Raw genomic sequence first — 13,812 nt, 5'->3', positions numbered from 1 at the left:
CTATCCCAGCATGCTTTGCGCACCGGCTGTGGATTTTCAACAGGCAGAGAAAATGGGGAGAGCTACGAAGTTTTAAACATAAGTTTGTTAAAAACTAGCCATGGAAACCTTAAAAGCTTAAAGCGGTTCAGTTTATAGACAATTTTCGTTTGTATATTTGTTTTTTAAATTACATTTTAGGCAGAAATCAGCCAGAACGAGTTTGTATCGCGGGTCCCAGTTATTCCCGTGTGTGTGTGTGTGTGGCAAATTAAACTTGTCATTTGTTTTAAGGACAACGGAGCAAAGAAGCATTCTTATTAAGCTTAGAGGTGAAGAGTGAAGCTGTTTACACACAACCACAGTAGTTCTTCTGTGAAAAGTAGTTTTACATTCGGGGATTTACACAGCTGACACGTTTTAATGAAGTAAAAAGTTTGTGTGAAGAATATAATTTTTATCTTCTCATGTGGGTGAATGTAAAAATGTGTTTTTTGCCTTTTGTCACCTGTGGTCTCTGATTTTCTCTGTAGGACTGCAGGTGTCCAGGGTCAGGAGAGGCTTTACCTATTGGTCATCCTGGGAGAGAGGCCTTCTACTGTCATCATGTTAATGTTATTTAGCTGTTTGATATTTGAACACATTTATTAAAACAAATACTAATAACTTCCTGGTCATTGATTTTATCACCAGTTTTATTATTACAGATGTTTTTTGAACATGTTACATGAACAGAAAAGATGGTAAGGAGACAAGATTATTTATAATAGGTTAAACTTATTTACAGATCAAAACCAGTATGGACCAGTTATGTACGGTTAAAGCAGGATTAACCTGAGTGGCTCTTCCTGGATCATTTATTTAAACTGAGCGAGCAGGAAGTCTTTAACAGTGCAGCTGGATCTGCTGTAGGAGGATCCAGACATGGATGGAGGGCTGGAGCAGACCTGTGGCTGGACGTTTCTGGTCAGAGGAACATCATACAGGACGGTCTGCAGAGAGAGCTTTGGGACGCTTCCTCTCACTGTCCACTCCATCGTCCATCTACAGGGACTGCTGGGCTGGCTCAGACGACGGCTGTTACATTTCTGTGAATGATTTGCCTGTTAACAGCAGTGGTGGTCTGCTGGTACCCCCTTCAGGACCTTCTCCACACACATCTTCCTCACGCTCATCCTGCAGACCCACAACTTCACCAGCACCGATGCAGATGTGCAGCACAGTGCATGCTGACCTGTAATAGATTAAATAAGAGTTTGTTTGTTTTTTTATTGAAAAATGTAAAACAAAACATAACCTGCAGTACACTGGTTCTGTTCAGTTTAAAGAAAAGCAGCAGGGAATATTTAAATAAAAACTACAGAGAATTTACATTTTTAAGACAGATCTAATCATTGTTAGGCTTAAGTTGAATGAACAAATGCACATTGAAAACAATTCAATGCCATTTTATTAAAAAGCCTGTTTTTGAAAACGTTTTACCCCCATTTGATGCAAAAGAAGTTCTAAGGTCCAATTTACATTAGAAAACATCCTACTGCATTCAACATTTATAATGCATTTGGTTTATATTAATTACCTACATGATAATACTCTGTAGAAATGTGTTGTGTATGTTTAACAAGTTCATTCTGTAGCTTAAAACATACATGAAACCATCTAAAGTTAACATGTAAGTCCTGAAAGATTCTAGAATAAACAAAGTTACTTTACCTGAAAACGGTTGTAAACAAACGCTGCTGATGGACATGAAGCTGCTGTAGCTCCTTGCTCCATTTTCGCTACCTTTAGCATTTTTCCTTTGCGTGTAGCTGCCGCCACGGCTGTGACAGGACCTACGGGCCACCGTAGAGGTGAAGGCTAGACTGTCTTCCGGTTTTAGTGGTCTTAAAGAACCCGGCCTTGCTAGACCGGCGAGGATCCGTACTCATAAGCATCCTTCCCGTGGATTCGGACACACCCAATGACAAGCATGACAGCGTTTATAACCCTGACACTAATTGGAAAGAAGCATCACCTGCAATAGAGAATAACTGAGCTCTAAGCAAGTTGAAAATTATACATTAAATACTCAAACATGACTGCTTAAATACTTTCTTTATATACATGCATCTACAAATAATCAGTGGCTAACCTAATGTCAAAACAACCTCCTACACAATTAAAAATAACACCAATCTTTTAATCTGCTCTCACAATACCCAACTGGGTTCATCACACTGGGAAATGCCAATGCAGAGAAATTGAGCGCTTGTGGAAGAAAATCCATCTACACATCCATCTGCTGCATCTAGCAGGGGTATTTAATTCTGGTCCTTGAGGTCCGGTATCCAGCTCGTTTTAGTGGTTTCTCTGTTTCAACACACTTGATTCATCTTTGCTGCAGCTCATCAGGCTCTGCAGAAGCGTGTTAATCACCTGCTGATTGAAATCAGTTGTGTTGAAACAGAGTTAAAACTAAAACGTGCTGGATACCCGACCTCCAGGCCCAGAATTTAATACCTCTTTAACTCTGCCGTCAGAGACGTGAGGGTTGCCAATTTTTCCTACCTGAGGGTATTCCACCAAGTGAGTTCAGAACATTGGGGCTTTCCTGATAAATCCCTGCTGGACATAGCACACCTGTTCATTCTATGTTTTGTCAGTTGCACGAGCGACGAGTGGCAACATTTAGTTTTTCCAGTTTCATGATAATTTTAGATCTTTTTTATATTTTTTATTTTTGTTCTTGTGAAGCGTCTCGTGATTTATATCTTGAGAGGCGCTATATAAAAGATTGTTTCTCTGTTTTCTAATGTGACGCCCATGTATCGTTTTGCCTGCACATACACAGGGAAACAGGAATAGGTGAGACCGTGAGAGCACGCTCAAGAGTAAAATGTTTGCTCCAGAAATAAGTGTTATTTTCACCATCAGTGTGTGAATGTGTGTGTGAATGGATGAATGATACACTGTAGTGTAAAGCGCTTTGGAGTCCTTACTCTGAGCGGCGCTATACAAGTGCGGGTCATTTATCATTTATCATTTATTTCATAATTCAGCAACTGAATACAATCAATTAATATTTCTCTACTTACAGATTCACCTGTCAACTAAACACAACTGAAATAAATGTATTTCAATAATCAGTGACTGTGTCCTTTTTTCAATTAAAAGTTTGTATGACCAAGAAAGTCTAGCCATCACAGGCACACTACTCGTGTAAAAGTTTGTAACTATTTAAATTCAGCCTGAAATGAATGACCAGACTTTCTATAAAGCTTCTTTCAAAACACTGCAACAAACAGCTACAGGTTCACATTTTGATTGCATCACACCTGCATCAAAAGCAGGTGCTACATAATAGGCACCCAAAAATCTGTTGTTAAGGTGTTGGTGCAAATTAAGGTAATTCAACATGTTGATGAAAGTAAAGAAGGCTGCCAAAATCTAATCAGTTCATCTGCAGCCAAGAAATATTACTTATCAACTCCTTTTAAAGTTAGAGCATAAGAAGCAGCAGGTTATTAATCTAAAATAATCTGCTGCTTCTAACCAGTATTAGTAGATGAGCAAATATAAACCTCTAGTTCCAATTTGGAACACTGGATTTATACAAGACTGTTTCTTTCTAAATAATGCTAGGTTCACTGAAGTCTGAGTTCATAAAGCATCGTGTCACAGTGTGGGCTATTGTAGGACCTAATGTGTCGATGAACTCAAAAGGCCTTTAACAAGGAAAAGAATACACAACTATTCAGCGAGTCAAAACAGGGACCTAGAAAGTTTTAGGAGGATCTGACATGTGAATGAAATCCAAATGCCTATTGAAGGATGCGATTAAAAACAGGCACAGGTGAGTTGTTGGGAAACAGGTGTGCACAATTAACTGGAGAGCTGAGGGAAAAAGCAAACCAACACACCCAAAAGGAACACAAATCATAACAGCACTGCACATCTCTTGCAAGTGCAGTTTGGGTTTTGTGCTTCTGCCTAATTCACAAAGTGCTTGAATAGGAAGCCTAAGTCTCCTCCCTTTCCGGTCGGCTCATGGGTCCTCGTAAGAACGGGGGAAAAAAATGAATGCAAGTCACACCTTGGATCGCACATATGTTGTACTGCAATTTACATGAAAAGTAATGATGGGTGTTTTGACCACGCCAGTCACGTACTTTGTGTGTGTGTGTGTGTCTGTCTGTCAGTGGCTATGGGGTCGTGTATGTGTGTGTATGTTCTTGTACTTACCTCATCATGAGGTTTTAACCAACAGAGTGAGGTCATTTTTCAAAGTGAGGACATTTTTGTGGTCCACACTTTTTTTTAAATGTCTGCAAGTTGGTGGCAGATGAATGGTATGAATTAAGTTTTTATTGAGGTTGTGGTTAGGAATAGACCAGCATTGTTATGGATAGGGTTAGGCTTATTACAGTCACAATAATCAATGGATGGTCCTAACTAAGAGAAAGACAGACGTGTGTGTGTGTGTGTGTGTGTGTGTGTGTGTGTGTGTGTGTGTGTGTGTGTGTGTGTGTGTGTGTGTGTGTGTGTGTGTGTGTGTGTCTCATGGCAGATGGCTGCTTATACTGAGCCATGATCCTCTGGAGGTTTCTTCCTGTTAAAGGTATAGCAATCGATGTTTCTGAATTTCAGGAAAGAACCGCCCACTCCACGTTGCGCAACACTCTCCCAGTGCCTGTTTACAAGTAGCTACTGGCTGTAATGTGTAATAAGAGGCTCTAAAAATAGCATGCAGAACGTTAGCTTACCTCTCGAGCAGAAAACCGGCAACAGCAGCGTCTGTGGGGAGCAGACTGGACGGCGTTAGCCTCTTCCTGATTCCCATGAGAGTGCGAGGGTGCACAGAGTACGCATGCACAGGCAGTGAAAACTAACCCAGGATTGGCTTCACCAGAAATTGACATTTTGCGGACCAATTTCTGATGTGATCCACCTGGAAGAAAAACATTGATTGCTATACCTTCAAAAGGGAGTTTTCCTCTCCACTGTCACTGAATGTTTGCTTAGTATGATTGCTGTAAAGACTCTGACACTAATCAGTGACTCGATGCAATCTGCTGGGTTCCTTATAGAGGAAACTTTTTACTGACTGGCTTAAGGAACTGACCTGTATTGAAATGTTTAATTTGTGATGTGCCTTGAGACGACTCTTGTCGTGGTTTGGTGATATATAAATAACCTGCATTGAATATTTACATTGCAGAAAAAAATCTGAATTATTTTTGCAACATACTGTAGTTATTGTGTTTTACCAGAGAGTTGGTGTTATTTGCATCTCAGTGACAAAAAGAAAAAAGCCATATCTGGGCCGTTGCTTCTACAAAATAAGAGGGCAGTCATGTGGGGTGAATATGGCACCCCATCAAACCACCCATCTTTTTCTCTGCTTTAAACTTTAAAACTTAGCCACACTGAGGGTGGAGTGGGTAGGTTTCCCTGCAGGAAGAGATAGAATAGTGCACTCTATCATCTGGATTAGAAAACAAAGATCTGTTATTTATTTATTTATCGATTATCTAGAGACAATAAGCAGGGTGTGGTGGTGGTTTGTTAAACAAAACAAAACAGAAGCAGTTTACGCGAGCAAGACGTGCTGCTGCAGTAACATGCTGCTGGCGGCTCCTGAGGAAAGCCGGGGTCATGATCCTGGACAACGACATTCCATTTTGCTTTACTTCACTAAATATGCAGCATGTGAAGTTTTAAAATTGATTGAAAACAAGGTTTTTACATGCAAAAGCTTCCAATGAAACACCTGCTCTTGTAATCTCCCAAGAAACACAGAAGAAGAAGACTCCAACAACCAATGAAGGAGAAAATCTTCATCTGTGTATGTGCAAAACAGCACATTACTGAAACTTTTAACACTCTGCCTGCAGCCAAAGTGATGACCTCTCCTGCTGTGCCTGTTTCACCCGCACATCTGCCATCTCTGCAAACTGCGACACAAGTCTGTTTGATTGGGGATTAAGTCCGACAGACTCTTAAAAACTGTAGAAAAGATCAACCAGTTGGAAACCAGCTTCAGACTTTTATAAATCTGCTTTGTTATGAGAATCAATCTCCTTAGTTGTCCAACTTCATTCAGAAACGGACCAATTTATCTCAAGACACTTCAATCCGAAAACAGCAGTATGATAACAATATTATGCAGATATCAATGTGTTTTGTTGTCTTTTTCTGCTATTTTTGTTGTTGCATGTATTTTGTTGTGTTTGCTTTGGAGAGTGTCATGTTTTAATAACCACGACTGACTTTCTAATCTTTACTTTGCAACACATTCATTAGGAAGGCTTCAGGTTTTAGTGAAATGAATGCCTTTATTTTAATGTTGTTTGTATAAACACTGTAACAGTCAGCCACACAGCAGATGTCAGACTGAATTTATGCATTGTCTCTAATAAAATGAATAAATGCATGAGGAAATTAATTACTTTTCCTAAAGTCTGTTGTAATTTGTGTTCTATTCTAAGTCAAGCCATCTAAAGGGCAAATATGAAGTTATATTTGTAATCTGGCTTAAAAGATGTTCTTGATGGTGAGCCAATGATCAATTTGATATTTTTCCAAATTACATTTATGTTCTCAAGTTTGAATTCAAGTCAGTTCCAGTTAAAGTACTTAAAAAAGATTTTTTGTTGGTGCAGACTTTTGCTCGAAGACAGGCAATATATTTGTAAAACCTGTTCAGCTCCAAAACAAGATAGAAATCAGGAAAAATGTCAGAATGATAAAAATAATAATAAAACTAACAATACAGAAATCAATAAAAATGTACTTTGTTCTGACAGCTTTCAATGATGATAACTAGAACTCTGGGTGTACCAGACAGCTTTTTGTTTTGACCCTGGGTTTGATTGACAAATAATGGCCCCACAGTTGTTGTTTTTTCCAAGCTTGGCACACACGGCGTAACGGACACCCATTGCACCAGTTTGCAGCACTGGGGAATAATTACAGGGAACCGCCTGAGGTAAGGCCTGGCAGAGTTTGTTCGTTAGTGATGAGGGAGAAGGGTGGAGGAGAGAGGCCTGGGACGGCAGGGCGGAAAGCCTCTCACATATCACAACAACAAAAAGGGACTTTAACTGCTATGGCTAAGCTCAGAGCTCACTAAACACTTTCCCTCAGCAGAAAACTCATTTTCAAGCTCCATTCTACCGCCTGCAGAAATCTCTGTGGCGGTTATGAGCCGGGAGGATAGCATTGTGATGCTTATAGGCCACCTGTGTCTATTTGGTATTTAGCTTGTTTGTGGGAGGCTTATGTAAAACGTGCCATGAGGGGCTGTGCTTGTGTGAGCATGCATGCACACAGGCGTGCTTAAGTCAATTATTAAAGCAAGTGAAATGAATGATGAAGGAAATGAAAATGTACCTATGTTTCAAAGGATTTTCCATCCTTGCTTTCATGCTGTCATTAAACAATGATAAAAGAAAAATATTTGGTCACATGGAGACTAAAATGCTAAAACTTTATGATCTTCTGAAGGACAAAAGATCCCCTAAGGCAAAAAGGGCAAAAGGTGTTTGTTTATGTCTTGTTTTGGCAGGAGGTTTGGATGTCAATGATGTGTCAATATACGATCAATAGGTTAAAACAAACAGTGCATCTGATATCTGACACATCTTGAAAAAGGCTGATGGAGCTCACTGCATGGATTGAAACTCAAATTCACAGATCACCATGTTAGCTGCAAACCATTTCCTTATCTCTGCTGCTGCATCTTTGACCTGATGCTGGTCCAAAAATGGCCAGTTCCAGTGACAAACAGTCACAGGCACAGCTACTCTGGAAGTAATTAAAAAAAAAGTAAAATGAGACTTAAATCTGACAATTTGTTTAACTCTTAAATAATAGGTCAAGATAGGAAACGCTGTTAGTCCAGGAATAAGGAATACCAAAAAAACAGAATTAAACAGAAATGGACTGAAGCACAACAGGTGCACTTTTGCAGGTAAATTCAAAATATGAAAGATACAAAATGTATGCATGATAAATTGATCCTAAAAAGCTTAATGAGTGGCAATGAGGCAACACAAAAATGTTCACTTGCTAAACAAACCAGTGCAGTAATTCACAAAAAGCTTTTTGATTTATCTCTAAACCTAGATTTGTTTTTAGAGCTTTCAAGAAGTCCTGATATTGTCGAACTCAGATTTAACTTTTGCAGCAAACCTTTTCAAAGCAGTGCTCAGTGTTTGCTGTACTGTGAATAATACGTGTTGATACCTACTGCTTCATATCACAACAAAGCGATGAAACATTTAAGCATAGCAATGACATTAATCACATAATGCAATCAATTTTTGTGCAACTAAAGGAAAGGGCATTTTCCGATTAAAGGCATAAAACAATATTTGGCTTTTCTCTCATGGAGGACACTTACTGCAAGCAGAAGGGCATGGATGAATATTCTATGTATCGTATTTGAACCACGCAGTCAGGTAAGTCTATGCACAGACCCCCCGAGGATGCTGGGAAAGGGATATTCAGGATCAAAGGGAACGTGGAACGCAGCAGAATGAGGGATCTTGGGGCTTAGGGGCTCATTAAGAATATTACAAAGGTAAGGCTGGGAATTAGGTATCTGGGAATTAGTGCAGACAGTCTTAATACAAAACCGTTTTAAAAGAGGGCTTACAGATGTTTTACTGGCAAAGGTAGGAGATTTGGCACCAGTTAAAAAAGTAAAAAACTTCCCATTTTGTGTGACAGCACTAAAGATAATTACAAAGATTTGATTCTTGACTTTTAATTCTTAGTGTAATTGCCAGCAACACTTTATTTTTTTCTTCTCATATTACTCAAGGGATAGTAAAAATTGAAATGTTCTTTTTGTTGACTTGTTTTCCATTTCTGCCTAATTTGCTTCAGGGTTTCGAGCTTCTCCTTATTGTGATCAAGTAAGAGACTGCCGGTCCATGACAAGATGTTCTTTTAAATAATTATTAAAACTATCTGGCTAAGCCTCAGCTGTTTTATCACGTTGTATCCGTCGACACCCTAAAACTTGCTTGATTGAAAGTTTGGATAGAATTCAACAAGACTGCTTGTTATTTGTTGATGTAACTCCAAGCTGTGTTAATTTAACACAGCTCATTAAACGGAGACAGATTTGCTGAATATTCAAACCCAATTTTGGTTAACATTACCAACAATGCTGAGGTAGATGGAGTAATTTTCAAATTATGATAGAGGTCACTGACAGGTCAATTCGGTAATGGACCTCTTAGAGACTAGAAATAGCCTCTCAAATTGGGAGTGGAGGTCGTATTTTTTGTAAGATCGCCTTTGAACTCTGAAAGCACTCATATTTCAGAGTGAAAACATAGAGGATGAGGAATGTTGTTTACATTGAAGGTGTAAAACACTGAAAAAACATTTTTTGAAAGATTATTACTGATTGTAATCAGTCACTCTGAGTTAGTCATGCAGGCTGAACATGAAAATAATCTCCTACACCTATCTGCTGCATTAACTTCTGATAGAAGACACATGGGGAAACTCCAGGATCTGAAAATCCTTACAGATCTACATCACATTGTCACTTAACATTCATGGACTCACCCATCTTGACTCACGACGAGGAAGACTAATGTTGGTTTACCGTCTGGGAAACTGGAAGCTAACTTTTAGCATTAGCGACTTCATCACACAGCAGAATTCCTTCAGGCTCGAGACATGTCAAACGGAGTCAGTGGTGGAGTTGTGTCACTTTGAATCCAGTCAGAGGTGAGATGTCCAAATTTCAGGAAGTAAGACTCCAAATCCTGGCTAGTTCAGCTCTTCTCTGATGTGATATTCAGCTAGTTCCTGAAAGAGATGGAGAAAGGCATGTCTCGTCCACTTTTTCCAAAGTCAATTTTTGTCCTCTGCACACATTACTGTCCCAAAACAATATGTTTTATTGAATAGACACTGGCAGGCCAGTGGTACAAACACCTACCAGGTTTGGGCACAGCTCACTGTATGCATGGTATGGCTTCTTCGTTGAATAATTTGAGTTATACTAATCTCATCTATAGGGTACACACTATTTGCAAACTTCTAGTATGTTCTTGCATCCTGGCATGGTGACATAGAGTTGTACCGGGATGGGACCAGACTTTAATGATGGATAAATGCATTTGGATCATCAGGAGAATTTGCTGTTGACACTCAGGAGCATGATGAGGGTGTAGGAGAGCATCTTGAGGAAAATCTAAGTAGCAGGACAGAAAACCTTCTTGGTGACTAGTAAGAGCGTAGAAGCATCATGATTGCCTTTCCCCTGAAGGATTTCTGAATCAAAATGTGTTCTATTAAGTGTCTCAGTTGTGGAAAGTATAGCAAGGCGTGCTTCCTTTGTGACTGGGTCTATGACATTGGATAGACACGATTATGCATCTGTACAGGGATCATGTTTTATAACAAACTAAACTCAGAAGACTGTTTAATAAAACACAAACTTGACAAGCTTAGTACAATGCAGCTACTTTCCTGCATAATGTAAGTATGTATTTGATTTAATCTTGCTTTATTTCATTCATCCATTTTTTGTACATGCTTATCCACATCAGTTGTTGGGCAAACAGGCAGGATACACTCTGGACAGGTTTCCAGTCCATCGCAGGGCAACGCAGAGACACACAGAGCAAACAACCAAGCACACACGCTCACATCTAAGGACATTTTAGATAGCCAGTTATGTTTTTGGACTGTGGGAGGAAGCCGGAGTACCCGGAGAGAACCCACACACGCACAGGAAGAACATGCAAACTCTATGCAGAAGACCCCTGACTGGGATGCGAACCCAAGACCTTCTTGCTGTAAGGCAACAGCTCTAACCACTGCACCCCCTGTTTTATTTCAGTCATATCATAATGACCTGCAGAGTCTTAAAGCTGAACACATAATCATCAATAATAAAGTGTGCATATGTCAACAGCTTAAAATGCTTGGGTTGAAATCAAGCCCCCACAATGCGGCTCAAAAATTGGTCTCAACCCGGAAGTACCAAAATTTGCAGTTCCACCCTCATCCACTGGGGGCTGGTGTCAGAAGCGAGCAAATACTCATTGACTCCCATGTTAAAAATACCAATTTCATAGCAGAAATAAACATGTTTACAGCCTGGTACCAAAACATGTTTTTTGTTTAAATGATCTAGTTTACACTCATGACAACTCTGAGGGGGTGAATTTTTTTCTCACTCCTGTTTAAGTGTATTAAAAGCCTAAAATTCTGTATAATTAGTGAGCATCAGACCCACGTGACCGCAGAGCTAGCTCCATGGAAAGGCCTCAGTAGAGCCTCGGCCTGGCTTGGAAACTGTTCCGGGATTTTGAGTCTCTGTGTTTGTGTATTCTTTTTTGGATATTATTTGTGCAATTGTTGGACAAAATGACTTGCTGTGGCATTAATTGCACTAATAGAGCATCCAAGTAGTCTCCACTTCATTTTTTTCACTAAGTAAAATTATATTTATGTATTTTAGGTCACTGCCGAGCTGAGCTTAGATTTTAACATGTACTGTTTAACCATGAAATTTAAATGTAATAGGGTGAAACCCAGTCTATTTAACATAATGCTGCACTTTAGAAAATGGGTTGAAATATAACATGTTGCTGGAGCTGGGTTCCGACTATCGGCTTGTAGAGCTCTCTGGAGACCGATGTTTTCCACCCGTTCTCCCCTCCCCGCAGCTCGGCGCATCTCTGTCTGATCGCGGCTTCTGTGTGCTGCACGGGCTGCCGGCTTGTGGAGCTCTGGGATGGAAACCTTTCCACCCGGTTCTCCCCAGCGGCAGCTCTGCGCATCTCAGATCGCAGCGGCGCTTGTCTGCTGTGCGGCTGCCGGCTTGTGGAGCTCTCGGAGACCTCTGTGTTCCACCCGGTTTTACCCAGCGGTCAGCCCGGCGTATCTCTGACTCAGAAGCTCTGGTGTTGTGCACAGTTAACTCCGGTTGTAGCTAGGTTGCTACCTCTGTTAGCTTAGCTCCCACATCCGTATTAGCTTCAGGTTAGCTTGTAGCTAGTTCGACCGGGTGTCGTCAGTTGATCCCAGCCTTACAGCCCCACCCTCAGCTCCTCCTCTCTTCCCTTTTATGGAATTGTCTGGGCTTGACAGAACCTGTGACACGGTCAAAATGGCAGTGATGGCCTCCCATTTTAGCACGAAAACGTGTTATTGGAGCCTATGGAAACCCATTGTCCATTTATGTATATCGATGGTTGAAATGCAAACAAGATGTGGATGCTGGGAAAGTTGTTCAAGCCGTTTGTCTCGTACTGAAAGTCAATGAAAAAGTAAAATCATTAGCAAGCAGGAAAAAGAGCTGGCTTACAAGGCCAATATTTCCCCAAGTCTGACTACAGAAGGAAGTGTATTTGCTGTATATGTCACAAACAGAACTCAGAAGACCCGTGATGACGCCAAACACAATGAGAGTAAAAATAAAACAATCTTTATTAGGATGCAGGGTTACCAGAGTTGGGCGAGGTTGGAGACAGAGTCGGAGAGGAGGCGAGGGTCAAAACCAGATCAGACATGCAGATATAGGGAACAGGCAAGAGGCGAGGTTGAGGACAGGCGAAGGTCGTGGAGGCAGGCAGAGTACAAGGCAGGGGTCAGGAGCAAAAACGAGGTCTGGAGGCTGAAAACAGGCAGGGTGGATGGCTGGAAGATCTACTGGCAAATGCTTTCAATAATCTGGCAGAGACTGGATAGCAGGATGGTTCTTTTATAGCAGGGGAAGCAGGTGTGTGAGATGAGCTGAGGAGTCAGGAGCAGGTGAAGTGGATGAAGCTGAGGACAGGAACAGGTGAGAAGAATGGAGTTGATTGTGGTTGCCAGGGAAACAGGGCATTTCAGGAGCTTGGTGAAGGGACCAGGTGAGCTGAATGAAGGTTAAATGAGGAGGCAGAGGAGGGTGAAGGATGGGAGTCATGACAGTATAAGCGTACATATTGGGGGTAATGTAAGAAATGAGTAATCAAAATACTTGTGCTGTAATATGCTAGAAACATAAAATATCATGTCTTCAGTTTTTTGTGCATGTGAGTTTGAAACAATACTACAGAAAAAAGTTGTCAGAGAAAAAGATTTACTATGTAAAATATACATAAATGTTTTGAACTTCCAAGGACCAACAAACTGACCACAAATCAGTGTATTGTGTCACGTTGGACCGAACTCGGACATTAATAAACCGTATAGGTTCATGGATGTGGAGCATAAAGAAGAAATTCAACATTTTCAACAAATTCGTCTACCAAGAGTTTTCTATTCTTTAAGTTTCAAAGCTGTAAAAGCAGACGTTGCAGCTCAAAAACGTGTCGTAGAACACTAGCAATTCAGCAGTAAAGAGCTCTCACACATTTATTAACTGACACATTCATTATGCAGCCTTCATTTGGCAGACAGTCATTAAAACTTTTGACTTCTGGTAATAAAAGCAGGTTGAAGAGCCTGCAGAGAAAGTATGATATATATATATATATATATATATATATATATATATATATACAATGTAGCATGGTCAAAAGCTTCAATAAGTGGACTTTGCATGATATAAACCCAATGAGATGTGACATCGGACATTACTGGGAATGGTTTTTGCTGTTTTAATGTGCAGCCTCCAGACATGGTCAGTTTTCCACCTACAGTCTGACCTCTTCAGTATCTGGCCATTTGGAGACATAAGTCTTAACTGGTGCTTTTAATCTGCAAGAAAGATACTGTTGTTTGGCCAAGGTCCCTCACAGCTCCCTCTTATCTAAGACTGGTTTTATTCACAGAACAAGACGGATGAAGTTTCATAACTAATCGTAAAATGATATGGACAATATGGTT

The sequence above is a fragment of the Nothobranchius furzeri genome, chromosome 9 (genome assembly GCF_043380555.1).
Source record: "Nothobranchius furzeri strain GRZ-AD chromosome 9, NfurGRZ-RIMD1, whole genome shotgun sequence".
NCBI lineage: Eukaryota > Metazoa > Chordata > Actinopteri > Cyprinodontiformes > Nothobranchiidae > Nothobranchius > Nothobranchius furzeri.
Note: the sequence above shows the minus strand (reverse complement) of the source record.